We start from the raw sequence: 14,507 nt of genomic DNA on the forward strand, positions 1-14,507 counted from the left end.
AGCGCTTTTTATTGCTCACCTCGCCTAAACTCCAAGCAATTTGTGCACAAATCCACTTTGACCACCTTCCCCTAAAACCTTCAACTCCATTACTCCTTCCAGAATGCTTTGATCATGGCAGGAGCTCATTCATGACAAAGCAACCACACCGTGGAGGAACACAGTGGGTTGTAGCCTTGGAGGTCATGAGAGAAGTAGGCTTTCTATTCCATTGGGTTTCCATTCTCAATGAGTTTAAAATGTAAGTCATTCTTTTTCCTCTCTCAAAGGAGGAACCAACTGTCCATAGTAGAACCTTTTGCCATCAGCAATCTAAACCTGAAATTAGATAAGCCAAAGCATGGTTTGAATTGAATGATAGGTACCCCTGTGAGTTTTTTTATTGAAGGACTTGAGTCACTTGACAGGGATTCACGTCAGTCCAGTTGAATCACAATAAAGGTGGAATTCATGTGATTGAACTGGGGTTAAAACAAAACAATCAACTCATTCTACTTAGAGTTTGCACTAAGTTCATGCAATTATTTTTACTTCCATTCTGTTTATTTTACTTCCTAAACATAAAATGGGAGAGAATCTCTCTGTCTAAATTGTTTTATTTGGACTCTAAACACCAAATCAATAGGTTTGTGCCTTTTTTTTTTCCTTTTTATCTCGAGAATCAACTTCTCTCCTTCAATAACAAATTAACCTCACTTTATAATTCCAGGATCAGTTATGTGAGAAAAAATGTAAATTTCTAAAACCGCAAAAAAAAAGATAACATAATCATCATGAAATTTTGAAAACAAAAAATAAATAATGTAGATTAAAGTCCTAAAGAAAATAGTGATATGCATCTGTAACAAAAAAAACAGAAAAAAAATCTAATCTCAGTTACGAGAAAAAAGAAAAGGTTCCCTTGGTTATAGGACTTTGGGTGAAACAAAAAAAAAAAAGGAAAAAATCAAATCCCCGCCCCCGCCCCCAAAACCCGCGCAAGACCACCACAAAAAAGAAAACAGAAAACAGAAAACAAAATTAAAAATCCAAAACTCCAAAGTCAGGACAATTGTTTAAATAAAAGAATAATCTAAATTACAAGGTTGAAAATAAAAAACCTAATTAGCTTGATTAGAATGAAGCAAAACAGTGAGTACAACAGTGGAAACTAGTGGGAAACTAGAAGAAGAAAGAAAAAGAAGCAACCCAGAATCCTAAAATTGATTTACAACAAATAAAAATCACACGAGTTGCCACTGGGAACTCGTGAATTAGTATAGAAAACCCAATTTCAACGAAAAAAAAAAAACAAATAGAAGGTTTAAAATTTACAGACCCCTTTTTATATGGATTCGTTATAGATTACGCCAAATTGATCAGGCAAGCCATCCCCACAGATCAGCAACATCTCCGAAAGCTATTGTCTGCCGTTACCACTGAGATCCTGGCGAGTACCGGAATATGAGTACCAGGGTTAAGCGTACGCGCGTCTGTGCTTATGAGAAAGAGACCCTTCTGTGTTCTGGGTTTCTTCCGAATTTCTGCAAACGGTAGAAGACGCTTCTTATCCTTCAAACAGCGAGTGCTGAATCTATTCCACAGCCAGGAAGAGGAACCCTCTGTGCCTGCTTTCCCGTGGTCAACTTGTCGGGTCCGCACCGGTAAATCCCTGGCCTGGACCCTATTATATGCTCGAGACTTCTCTTGAGTCTTGAGGCAAGATTAATGCGTGCAAGTCCGGGCCCCGTAACATGATCTTGGATTCAGATTCTGGTTATTTTATTTTTAAAAGGGAAGTTATATAGGATGCAACGCTTTTGGACAACTCTCAGTCTCTCACTTCATCCATGTACCCTAAAATCTCCATGTTCACCTAGATGCCCTAAAATCTCCACCCATTGTTCATTTATATACCCTAAAATCTTCATCCAATTTTTGGATAATTAAAATGTTTTAATGACCAAAATATTTTATTTTTGAAAGAGGGGTGCTAGGATGTAACGCTTTTATGTAAGCCTATGTTCATCCATATACCCTAAAATCTCCACCCAAATATCCAAGTTTTGGATAATTGGAATAATTTAATTATCCAAGATAGTTTTGTTTTTGAGAGAGGGGAATTTTGATACAACACTTTTATGGCAACTCTATGCTCATCTATATACCCCAAAATCACCATCCAATTTTGGGATAATTGGAATGTTTTAATTATCCAAAATTCCCCTGAATGAAGGTTGTTTTGTAAATAACTAAAACACCCTCAAATGTTGGGCGTTCACACTAAGCTTGTAAGTAAAGCTAATTCTAATTGAATCATGTCATATCTGAATTCAAATTTGATTATAGAAGTGGTGATTTGGATTCAATTCAATAGTTGATATATATTTAAAAATAAAGACTAAATTTGAATTCGATTAGATAATCAAATAATTCATTAATTTGAATTCAACCAATTTACCCTAAATCGTGAAATCAAACCAAACAATGAGCCCTCTTGTTCCCTTTGAACTACGAATACAGTCATGTTTATGTAAACAACAAAGAAAGACAAAGAATATGAGGAAAATAAAAATAAATGACCTAATAAAATCTAGAACAAGCAAACAACTAAGTTTTTTTGTCACTAGCTGCTAGTTATGTAGAGAGAGAGAGAGATTTCTACAAATGCTTTCGATTACCATAAAACCAATGGACGATAGTTCCAACTAACATAAGTCGAACTGTGAAGCGCTCTTGTTTCACCAATACATAATCTTCTTCACCTTCTCTTTGTGCTATTCATTCTTTTGGAACTGTTATAAAAATCAGTAGTTGTAGACAGTATAGGGAAGGTGATCAGTAAAAGAAAAGAGAGAATGAATGATAGAGAGAGGGAGGGAAATGAGGGAGATGAGATTGAGCAAAGTTATTAATAATAGAGTTTTTAACAAAAGAAATTTGGCTCCTCCCGTTATTATTGAGAGAGTGTGAAATTCCTGGGCTGAGATCCAAGTTAGTGAGGAAAGGGATGTGATCAATCAGAGGAGACGAGAAATTATTCCTATTAGATGGTCAAGTCCTGGATTAGAGGTCATTAAAGTCAACTTTGATGCCTCTTGTGGTAGTTGTTCGATAGTTTGTATAGCTAGAGACCATATGGGCCGAATATTGGACTTCAAGGCTTATAAATTAGGCATTTCTACTATCAATGTGGCAGGACCTAGGCTGCATGGGAAGCCCACAATATTGCTCTTAATTTTCCTAAAGGTCCATTGTCATTGAAAGTGATTCTAAGCTGGTGATCGACTGTCTGAAGAGTGCTACTAACCCCACGTGGAGAGTGAAGTTGCTTATTGAAGGCTGCAAGGTGCTATTTGAGAGGCTTGAAGGAAAGGTGGATTATCGCCATGTCTTCAGAGAAAGGAATATGGCTGCAAATTGGCTTATTAATCATGCTCATTTTAATGAAGTCTGCAATAGTTCCACTCCTAGGGATTTAATTGTTATTTGTTGTTTTGATTTTTGGGGATGTCTTTAGTTTTTTATAATAAACAAAAGTCTCTTAAAACACGTCTTTCTTTTATAAAAATATTAAGACATTTGTAAATAATATATATAATATTATATTATTTTCATTATGATTATCATCGAATCAAATCAATACATATTCGAATTCCATTCAATTACATTAGATTTCAAATTCGAAATCAGATATTTGAATTCTGTTCGATACCCCTACTTGACATTAAACGGATGTACATTGATCAATATTTAGATTTTTTATACTATATAAACAATTTTGGTTGAAATTTTGATTTTAGCATAATGGGCAGCTAGATCAGTGTATTTGCTTGCTTCCTTAATCAACAAAAAATAGATCAAATAGTAGCAACACAGTCCAATCCAAGTTTTAAACTTTTATATTAGGCTTTGTAGGGTAGTAGGTGATTTGAGTGATTAAATACAAAGAAGTAAACAGCCCATTCACCAAAGAATGAACAAGAGATTAAAAAGAAAATAAAGAATTCTGGCTATTAGAGTGTACAACTCGATAGATTGGCTAGAAGAATAAGTGAGAGAAAAAGGGGGGAATACTTATTATAGCTTAAATTTACTAAAGCAAACTTTTATTCATCATATCAGCTTGAGGATCTCAATAGCAGAAGCCCATGCATTTTTCGAGGGTCTCAAGATGGCACATGAGCTTCAGATTTCACACATGATAATTGAAGGTGATGCAAAAACTATTTGTTGAGCTTCTGTTGGTGGCTAATTCTGAACCACTAACTTATAAGCATCCACAACAACTGAGGAATTGCAATATTGTATCTTTCTCGTTGATGATTGAATGTGGGCTTCTAAAAAAATCAGCCCTCCTTTTTTTCAATTATAATGATTTCATTTATAGAGCTGACTGCAATTTGGACAAAACAACTAACCCAACACAACTCCTAATTACTTTAGAACTAAGATAAAACCTATAAATAATTCATAAGTTACTCAAATTAGGAGTATAGGCTAGGAAAGGTTAGTTTAGGTTTAAGTCAAACTTGACCAACTGAGTTGTTGAACTCCCAACACTAGCCCTTCCTAACCCAAATTGATGAGATTGGGGTGGAATGGGATTGATTCGGGCTAGTTTCGAGTTTTCTTCGCCCTTTTTATTTTTTGCTTTAAAGAAAATATGTCCCCTCTTACTTTGATTAGTCAATTAGAGTTAACTAGCTTTTATCATTAATGTACATTGGTTGAGTTACATAAGCAAATAGACGAAAATATGTAAAATAAGGGCCTATTTGGCATGTCTTTCCGAATGGTCTTTCAGTTGTTTATAAGTTGGGAAGACTGGTTTTCGGTCTATTCCCGTTTGGCTCGCGAAAGATCTAGCCGCCAAAAGACAGTGCGCCAAAAAGACGTGAGAAGCCCGCGTCTTTTGCGTTTTAATCTTGTGCGGAAAGACGTGGACAGACGCACGTCTGCCAAACTGTTTTTGGGCTGCATAAATCTTATGTCAAAAGCTCAATGCGTCTTTTGATTGTCAGAGCTATAAGAAGATCTTTTCAAAAAATGCGCCAAACAGGCCCTAAATTTTTCACATGGTGGTCTAGATGTGAAGCCAAGGCAACCATCTGCATTATATAGTTAAAATATTATGGGAACAAAGTTATGGTACTAAAGGAATATCATGCTTATATTACACTAAAAATATCCAATCAATTGAATTTTAAAGTTATTAACCTAGTATATATAATGTTTATATCAGCAAATATGAATAGAGAGACCTATTGGGTTCCAAATCCATAACCTTACCTTACCCAAAGTAAGATTTAGGGGCGTTCTTTTTTTGGATTTGGAGGGGGGGGGGAAGTTGGTCAATGGGATTTTGGTTCCCATTGACCAAGAATCCCATGTTTTTTTTTCAGCTTTATGTGGGGACCAGGGAAGTTTATTTTCCTATCTTTCACTTACCCAGAAAAGTGATACCCATCTCCTAGGTGGGTAAATAACTTTCCCACATAGGGGGAAAGTTGCCAATACTTGAATGGACAAAAATGCCCTTTTTAATAATGGATTTCTATGGATAAAATAGTCATTGTCTTATTTACCTGGGACATAAAAGAACATGGATAAATGCACTTACCTGGATAAGTGTTTCCTAGGAAAAACTTACCTAGGTAATTGCATTTACTTGGGTAAATAACTTACCGAAAAGCGAATGATGCCTTAATTGCTCCCTTAACTAAAATAAGGACTCTTAATTACTAAGCAACTCTAATAGCATTTTATTAATCCTACTAAAATTGATTTAGTGTAAAGAAGCAAGAAATTACTAAAATGGAACACCATGATTTGAGTTATTGGAATCACTACAAATGGCATGTCCAAAGTTGATTATTTTATTTAGATTGAGTGGTCGGAATGTAAAGAAGCTAGAAATTACTAAAATAGAACACCATGATTCGAGTTATTGGAATCACTACAGATGGTATGTCCAAAGTTGATTATTTTATTTGCGTTGAGTGATTAGAATCAAAATCAAATGCACCTTAGACTTGGGGATATATTTTTCTTTACAGTACATTTTTAACCATGATTTTTGTTGATGTCAAATGAGGAGCTGAGGGTAATAATGTAATTTTAGTGTCTGAGGCTAATGGGTCCAACTTGCTAAGAGAAAGAAGACGTCAGAGGCCCTGGGAGTTATCCCAAGGGTGAAGACTCTAACGGTCAAGTTAGCTAATAGTTGTGAGGGGTCGGACCAAGCAAGTGAGGAAACTTAGAGCTTAAGTCTTTACCTAAATGTAGGAGCCCCTTTTATAGCTAGAGTTGTCTTAGAAGAGGGGTAGTTGGGAGCAGGTGGCGATGGTTGGTAGTGGTTGATGATGGATGGTCAGGATGCACCCGACTGACGCCAAGTGTCAGGATCCACAAGATGGTCAGGATGCATTCGGCCGACGACCCATGTCAAGATCCATAGGTCGACCAAATACCCCTACATTATTTGCCCCACTCTCGAGGTCGTAGTGATCGAGGTTAGTTAGCGAGTTGTGTCTAGGCATCGGCTTCGACTGAAGATAGTATAGTAGATTCGCGTGGAGGCGTAGGCCTCGACTGTGGAACTTTCCTTAGCGGCTCTATGACGCTTGCTCCTCCGTTCATCCTTTGGGTTAATAAAAGACGGGCTGAGGGTGTGTGATCGTGGCCCATACGGGTGTAGGATACCCGCGTGCATTGCCCGTGCCCCGTACGGATGCTGATGTCATCCTTCGTAGGTCCATACACGGGACGAGTGCTATGGTCGACTAATTAAGGCTGAACACGAGACGACGCGGGGGGTTCAGTTCGGCACATTTGTGAGCCATAGTTGATGGGTGAACCGGCCCCATCCCTTGGCATCGTTTCGTCTCCCAAGGTCGGTGCCACGTGGAGCCCATCGGTTTGGGATGTTAGGTCGGTCGATCCGCGGTCATTGGATCAATTGAATGTGGGCCATACATTTTCCTTTAAATAGGGAGGTTGATTGAGCAAGACTTCACCATTTGCTCAAAACCTTCAGTCTTGGAGCTACTGAGGACACCTCAGTTTTCCACAACCAGTTCCTTAGACTTCTTTTCACAAACAACTCTTAGGTAAAGAACCTCTTCCCTCAATATGTCGACCTCGGATTTAGGTCCCGAAGTTTACGAACTTCCTGACTAAAGTGCTCCTAGCAACACTCCCAATGACAATGAGAGTGATAGTAATGACTCCGAGAGCTCCTCTCAGACGTCCAACATCCAGGTGTTGAGGGAGAGGGCCACGTCTCATGAGGCCGAGCGTGACCAGTAGAGTGTGGACTATGCAAATGAGTATATTGGCTCCACGCAGCCGAGGGCCAATGCCATAGGGAATGCTCTAGCGTTTCTTGAAGTAGTAGACATGGAAAAGACCGAGGGACCCATGACCGAGGCTATGTGTCGAGGGATGACATTGGGGCGTTATCCTCACTCTGGCCTAGATAGCATTCTCGGTAAGGAGAAAGTTAGGGCTTTGGCCGAGAAGTACTACATTCCGGGGGGCTATAGGATTAGAGTCCTCTACGTTGGTGACTAGTTGTGGCTTGCTCCTAAAGGGGAGGTGTGCGTCCATGAGCATTTCCTTCACTATGGGTTGTGTTTTCCCCTGCACCCTCTAATCCTCAAGATCTTGAACCACTATAACCTTACCCTTAGCCAATTCGCTCACAATGCCATTAGGACAATAGTGGCTATGTTGGTGATGGCCCATCTTCGAGGTGTGTTTGTGATTCTGAACATATTTCGGAGTTTGTTCACGTTGAAAAAGCACCCCGACGAGGAAGGCTTGTGGGATTTCCAAGGCCGATGGGGAAAGGTGGTGGACAACACATTGTCTATCCATAATTGGAAGAAGAAATTGAAATTCTTCTTTATTAGTTGCCCCTAGGGTTGGTCCTTTTGGTCCAGTTGGGGGAACCTAGATACTCTGGCTGAGAGGATCGTGCCCTGCAACAACAATGAGGAGAAGGACATGATGAATTGACTTCGACTGGGCGGGACGATTCATGTTGGACCCTTGGTGAAGGAGGAGGAGGCCTTGGTGATGGCCTGCCTTAGTCCTACCCCCCTCCCTTGGTATGAACACTCCTATTGTCTACTTGTTGCGTCATTACTTGGATTTCATTGTCGTTCTTCTAACTTGTTTCTTTCTCTTGTTGGCAGAAACATACGACATTAAAAAGGTGAAGCTATTGGAGGCCATGGCATCGAAGAGAGCTTCCACGAAGGAGCTTTTGGGAGCATGCCTCGGCATCCGCCGAAGGAGGTGGCTGCCAAACAACGGGTCGAGGTTGAAGCGGCCCATATGAAGATGTTGATGAAGAAGCACCCTACAGAAGCGGCCCAAGACCCTCGGGCAAACAAGATTTAGCTACACAAATTGCGCCGGGATGAGGGGATAAGGTGGAAGATCCTCTTTTATTAATGGTTGTTTTGTAGTTGTACTAAAACCTTTCCTAAGTCTTTAAACTCTAGTTGAACTTCTTTCCCTAATAGTACTTTGGGCCCTTCCTAACGGTGAAAGTATGTTTTGTTTATTTTTGGGATAGAGGATGTTTGCCTACCACAAAAAATCTCCTTGTTAAATGAGATGTTGTTGGTTATAATGAATCAATACATGTGAGAGATTTGATACTAGGACATATGCCCTTCCAATCCTACACGCATCTTAATTAAGTGTTTTAGGGTGGGTAAAGGCAAAGTTATAATAATTTTTGTTGTCAATTTTGTTTGCCTTGGATCATAGTCATGCATGGCTAGGTATGTGATTGCACCTGGGCATGGCCGAATTATGGTTCCATGTGAGTCGAGTTCATATGGTTTGCCTTAATGTCCCTGGTCTTAACTCCTAAAGGGTGTTGGTTTGCTCTTACACTTTATTTTCTACAACCAAAACAAAAGAGTAGTCTAAATCATGTCTATGGTTATTGATAGCTAGCCAAAAAATGAAAAACCAAATCAAGACTAGTGTGCAAATGGGGAATTGTTGGTCATGTTTTCTTGAAGTGCAACCCAAAAGGGGGTGATATGGGTTTCTTGAATTTTTTGATGATCTCCCCTAACCGATTCTACTGAATGGATATCATTTGATATGCAACAAATGAAACAGTGTGAAGAAAATTAGAATCAAACGCAATAAATATAGATTAATTATAAATGTATCTTCAATCATGCAATAAATGAAAGCAATAGTATCACTAGCTCCAAGTACAAAATAGAGGTTTTAGTAAATCCCTAAGATTTAATAGTGTGTTCAACTCAAGTCACACAACTATAGTTAAGTTCAAAATTTAGGGATATGGTTATGAAATTAATAGTACAAAAATATATGTATATTGCAATAAATAAGAGTAATAGTAAACAAAATAAGGTGAAAGATAGTGAACTCAGAGATATATAGGGGTTCAACATTTCCCTACTTACATCTTTCCCTAATGCTATGTTTGGTTTGAAGGAAAAGGTAGGGAAAGGTAAGGAAACCTTTACAATTCTATAGGTTTCCTTACCTTCCCTACTTTTTCCTTCAAACTAAACACAGTGTAAGGTTTATGTTTGGTTTGAAGGAAAAGGTAAGGAAAGGAAGGGAAATGTACAAGGTTTTAAAGGTTTTCCTACTTTTTCCTTCAAACCAAGCACTGCCTAAAGAACACCACCTCAAGAGTTTTAATTCACTATTTCACCAAATAGTACAACAAGTAGTTGATATGGTGCTAATCATGGTTTTAAAAAATGACCCAGAAATGGAACCGTTTTGGCCACCGGTTTCTAGGTTGACAATCCGACTGTCCTGTTCGAATGGATGACCCATTCTGGCGAAAAAATTAAAAATAATTAAAAATAAAAAATGATCAAAAACCATTGAACAGATCGATGGTTCGACCACCCGAAGCAACAGGTTGTTGACTTTTTCAATGGTTTTTGGCCAGGGATCGAGTTTGGGATAAAACAAAATCAATTGCCTAAACAGTTCCTGGGCCAAATGGTTTGACCATCCGGGTCAACGGCGGTTCAAAAACCATGATGCTAATTACACCTCTTACAAAATACAACACCAAACCAATTGACGCAATGTGGGTTATACCACTATTTCACTCCAAGAAACAACCAAGACCTCAGCTAGTTGATATAGAAAAACTTTAGCTGTTGGGGGCCAACAATCTATGATGTTGAGAGAATTTCTGAAAATGCCATGTTACCACAAGAATGGGTAAATTAGTAATTACATCTTAAAAGCATGAGAGTGAATAGGTAAACTGCCAAGAACGTGCCCAACTCAAAAACAGTCTCAACAGCCTATGCTGTTGGGCCCCTTTATAGAAAACGATCAAATGAGTTGGGCACGTTTGAATTGATGTACCAATACAACTGAAACTAATAAGCTTAGATTCAAAGGACTAGGGTTTCAAGTTTATTATTTATTGGAATGGTTCAACAATTTTGGCTCCAACTTGATTTTTTTTTTCAATCTTCCCTCTATTTTTTTTTTCTTTTTATTTGTAAATTTTAAGCTCAAAAGAGTCTCTCTAATTTGGTTCAACTGGGCTTTTATAAGAATTACCCAAAAATATGAACGCTTGGATTGAGATTAAAGCATTAAATTCTAGTTTGACCATTTAAAACATGAAATTTAATGTGGGTCAAGAAAACATATTATAAGCCTGGAGTTGACTCATCAACTTCTCACAACCTAAAAATTTTAAAATTTTGCCCTAATTTCTGCACTCAAGGAATGACTCCTCATTAGTTAAGGGTGAGCCCCTCATATCCAAAGATTTTTTAGGACGGTGTGTGATTCCCGGGGTTATCCCCTTAGTTTATGAGGCCAACTCCTGGGAACATTACTGAATCTGAATTATTGTCAGTCACTCAAGCACAACACCCAAGAATTGAAAAATGAATTTTTCTCCAATTAAAAACATTTTAAATCAATTCTAAGCTTAAACTATCTTCCTTCTAAGGTCAATGGATATTAGGGAACCAATGTAAAGTCTAATATGAAAAGAGCATAGCTTCCTAGAGCCCTTGTTTCAGGCACATGAGTTTATTTACATGAAATGACTCTATCAAGCCTAATTTGACACTACTTAAGGCAATCTTGGTATGTCATCTTGCTCCTTTCTTGAGCAGCAATTTACCTTCTTCACTTACAAGTTTGTTGAATAAAAAACATTGAAGCACTTGAACAATAATTTATGCCACTTGATTAACTTATGGCTATAAGTGGGACTGCAACTCGGCCGGGTTGGATTGAGTTGAAGGTCAACTTAGGCCTAACCCAAGGTTAAGCCCAATTTTATCATCCTAGGTCCAAACCAAGCTTAACCCAATATAATTCAAGTTGGGCTCGGGCTTGGGCCAGGCCTTGTTGGGTTAGTCAAGCTTGGGTGGATTGATTCGATTTAAAGGAATTTATGTGTATATTTTTATATATCCATCTTTCATTAGCCTTTATGGCCCAATTGAAGCCTTAAGAGTAGAATTACTTGAAAATATGTATAAAAATTTCCTGGCAAAGAAAATTTGAGTTTGCAAAATGAAAATCTTATAGGTCCCTAGCTATCTTTTCAATTACGCTAACCACATCAAAACAAGCTCCTTCAAAGCACACTTTGTTCCTTAGAATCCAAATATTCCAGATGATGTAGCCAATCTTTTCCCCTAATGCTTTTGCATTTGTGTACCCCTCTACCCTTTTGAACCAGCTAGTGATGTCTTCACGTTAAGTGGGCCCAAGGGCAATTCGGTCCATAAGTTGCTAGACTTGTTTGGCCATTCTACACTAAATGAAGAGTTCTTAGGTGTCTTCTTCCACTAAGTTACAGAGAGGGCAAGTATGATCCATGTTAGTGTGTGATACCCGCCTTGTATCGGCATGCGTCAAGGCTCAAAATTTCAATACGTACCGGTGGCTTTTCAATATGCCCCTATAGGGGTGTTTCATGGTCTAGCCTGGTTCAGGGAGTAGATGGGCCTTAAATCGACCCCTATCGGTATATCGGCCTATATCGGTATAATTGTCCCACTAAATGACCTCAATTGTCATAAGTGAGGGGCTGAGGCTTCTCGATTACCATAAGTTTTCACACACTAATGGCCCATTTTTTTGTGCAAGATAATCCGTTATATAGATTACCAAGGCAAGTGGTGTGCAATGGAAAATGCTTATCTTTAATGTGAAAGTTTGAATAAATATAATGTCTTGATTCATAAGTTAAGGTCTTTAGGCCGTGTTTGGTTGCAATGCAATTTTATTTGCATTAGTATAAAATGCATGGGAGTACAAATGTAAAAAATACAAATTCTTGTTTAATTTTGTTTTGGATTTTACTTTGTTCTGTTTTATGTATTAATTTACTTCATTTATTCTGCAATCAAATAAAACAAGATAAAATTTGAAATAAAATAGGTCAAAATTTACACTCAAATCATTTGCACTGCCATGATTTTGCATCAGTGCAAATTTATTTGCATTGTAACCAAACACAGCCTAAGGAATTAGTACAAGAGTGCAAACCTTCCTTTTGATGGTTTTTTTTTTTTTTTTTTTTGCAATATGTTGATATGAGATAAATTTAGAAATTTCTATCAAAAGTCTTGCACTCTCATCCTCCTGTTTGCTATAAAATAAAACTAATGTGACAATGGGGGAGCTTGTTTTAGAGCCTCTCTATGAGGAAGACGTATTGGTTCCAAAAACATATGTTGCTAACAACTTCTTAACATCTTCAATGGGGTCATCCTATGGCAATAAATCCAATGTAAGGGTTAAATATGAGCACTTGGCTTATAAGAGCTTTGGGGGGGGGGGGGGGGGAGTTATACCTGTGGAGGAGTTGCTTCATCAGTTCTAAGATGGGTTTATTAATTATGAACTCTACTTATTTGTCAAAAACAATAACAGCCTGAGAAGCAGTTAGCTCTATTATTGTATAGAGACTTTGTACTTAAATAATGTGTACATTGTTAGCAAAATTAAGAGTAAAAGATGTGAAAATAATGTGTACATTGATGCTATCATTCCTGCAAATGAAGCAATAGGAATTTTCACCATGTTTATTTTCCTTTACATTTGAGACATGTTTGATATCGGGGGCCTATGATGAATATCTATATTACCGTTATACGTGCAAAGACACAATAATGAACTGCTTGCGAAAATGGGTAATGGCTATGTAAGCAAGCATATTGTAACGCAAGGATAAGCCCTTATCTTTCTTTTAATTAAGAGGGCGTTTTTCTTCTAGATTTTGAGAGGGAGAAAAGTTGGTCAATGGGATTTTGAATCCCATTGGTCAAGAATATTATGTTCTTTTTTCATATTTATGTGGGGACCAGGGAAAGTTTATTTTCTTGTGGTAAGTGATACCTATCTCCTAGGTGGGTAAATAATTTTTCCACCTTGAGGGAAAGTTGCCGACACTTGAATGGGACAAAAATGCCCCTTGTAATGATGGATTTTTATGGCTAAAATAGTTATTGTCTTGTTTGCATGGGAAATAAAAGAACATGGGTAAATGCACTTACCTTTGCATGAGAAACACTTACCTGGGTAAGTGCATTTACCCCGGGTAAAGGAGGCATTTGATAAATCTGAAAAGTTAAAAAGATATTGAAAGTGTTTGAAATTTGAAAAGAGGCATAGATGCTTTTATACTTTTTAGAGGCTCTGAATTCATAAGTTCGTTTGTTTTAGATCAACCCTTTACCATCTGAAATTTACCGATTTTACTATTTTACCCCTAGAACATATTATTTGTAAATATTGAGTTCAATTAGCATTATCTCATAAAAAATAATTTTTAACCTCAAAATAACATTGAAATAATACAAGTAAAAAAAATAATAATTAATAATTAATAATTACTAATTACTAATTAATAAATGAAATGATTAAAATTAAAAAAATAATTAATGACTATAAAAATATTAAAATAATTAATAATTAATAATTTACACAAATAAAAATAAAATAATTTTTAAAAATTAGTGAAATAATTAAAATTACTATTTAATAAAATAATTAATAATGTTTAATATTTAATAAAAATATTAAAATAATTAATAAAAATAATTTATAATTAATAATATTATTATTATTTCTACTCACCGAATCGCCGCTACAACTTGCAGTGGCGGTGACTAGGGGTGACAATTTTTCACCAAACTCGCTGAACCCACCCAACCCACCTAGTATCTAACCCGCCCATTTACTTGGTGGGTTGTGTGATCAACCCGTCACCCAACCCGCCCATTTAAATGGGTTGGGTTGGGTTGTGGATAACCGTTGGGTTAACCATTACAGACATTAGTATTAATTCCTTAGCCTTTTTTTATTTTCTTCATTTGAATTAAATAATTTATAATTAATGCATTAATTTTCTATTAATTATTGATTAAATTTAGTTTTGTCTTGAAAACACACTTCACCCAACATAAATCCAAATCAATTTGACCCAAGTCCGGACTAGTTCAACACGTTCTGACCCGATC

At 37.1% G+C, this 14,507-nt stretch overlaps 1 protein-coding gene across 3 annotated transcripts in view; it reads right to left on the reverse strand.

Annotated features, from left to right (window-relative positions):
* Positions 1–1,865, reverse strand: part of LOC104607642 (uncharacterized) — a 62,432-nt gene extending 60,567 nt beyond the window's left edge. The window contains exon 1 of one of the 3 annotated variants that reach the window (XM_010273318.3): positions 1,319–1,865. The gene's annotated coding sequence lies outside the window, so the exon portion shown is untranslated. The remainder of the gene's footprint in view (positions 1–1,318) is intronic. The other 2 variants (XM_010273319.3, XM_088899241.1) reach the window with 2 other exon arrangements.
* Positions 1,866–14,507: the final 12,642 nt, after the last annotated feature.

The sequence above is a fragment of the Nelumbo nucifera genome, chromosome 2 (genome assembly GCF_055504915.1).
Source record: "Nelumbo nucifera cultivar China Antique chromosome 2, China Antique-T2T, whole genome shotgun sequence".
NCBI lineage: Eukaryota > Viridiplantae > Streptophyta > Magnoliopsida > Proteales > Nelumbonaceae > Nelumbo > Nelumbo nucifera.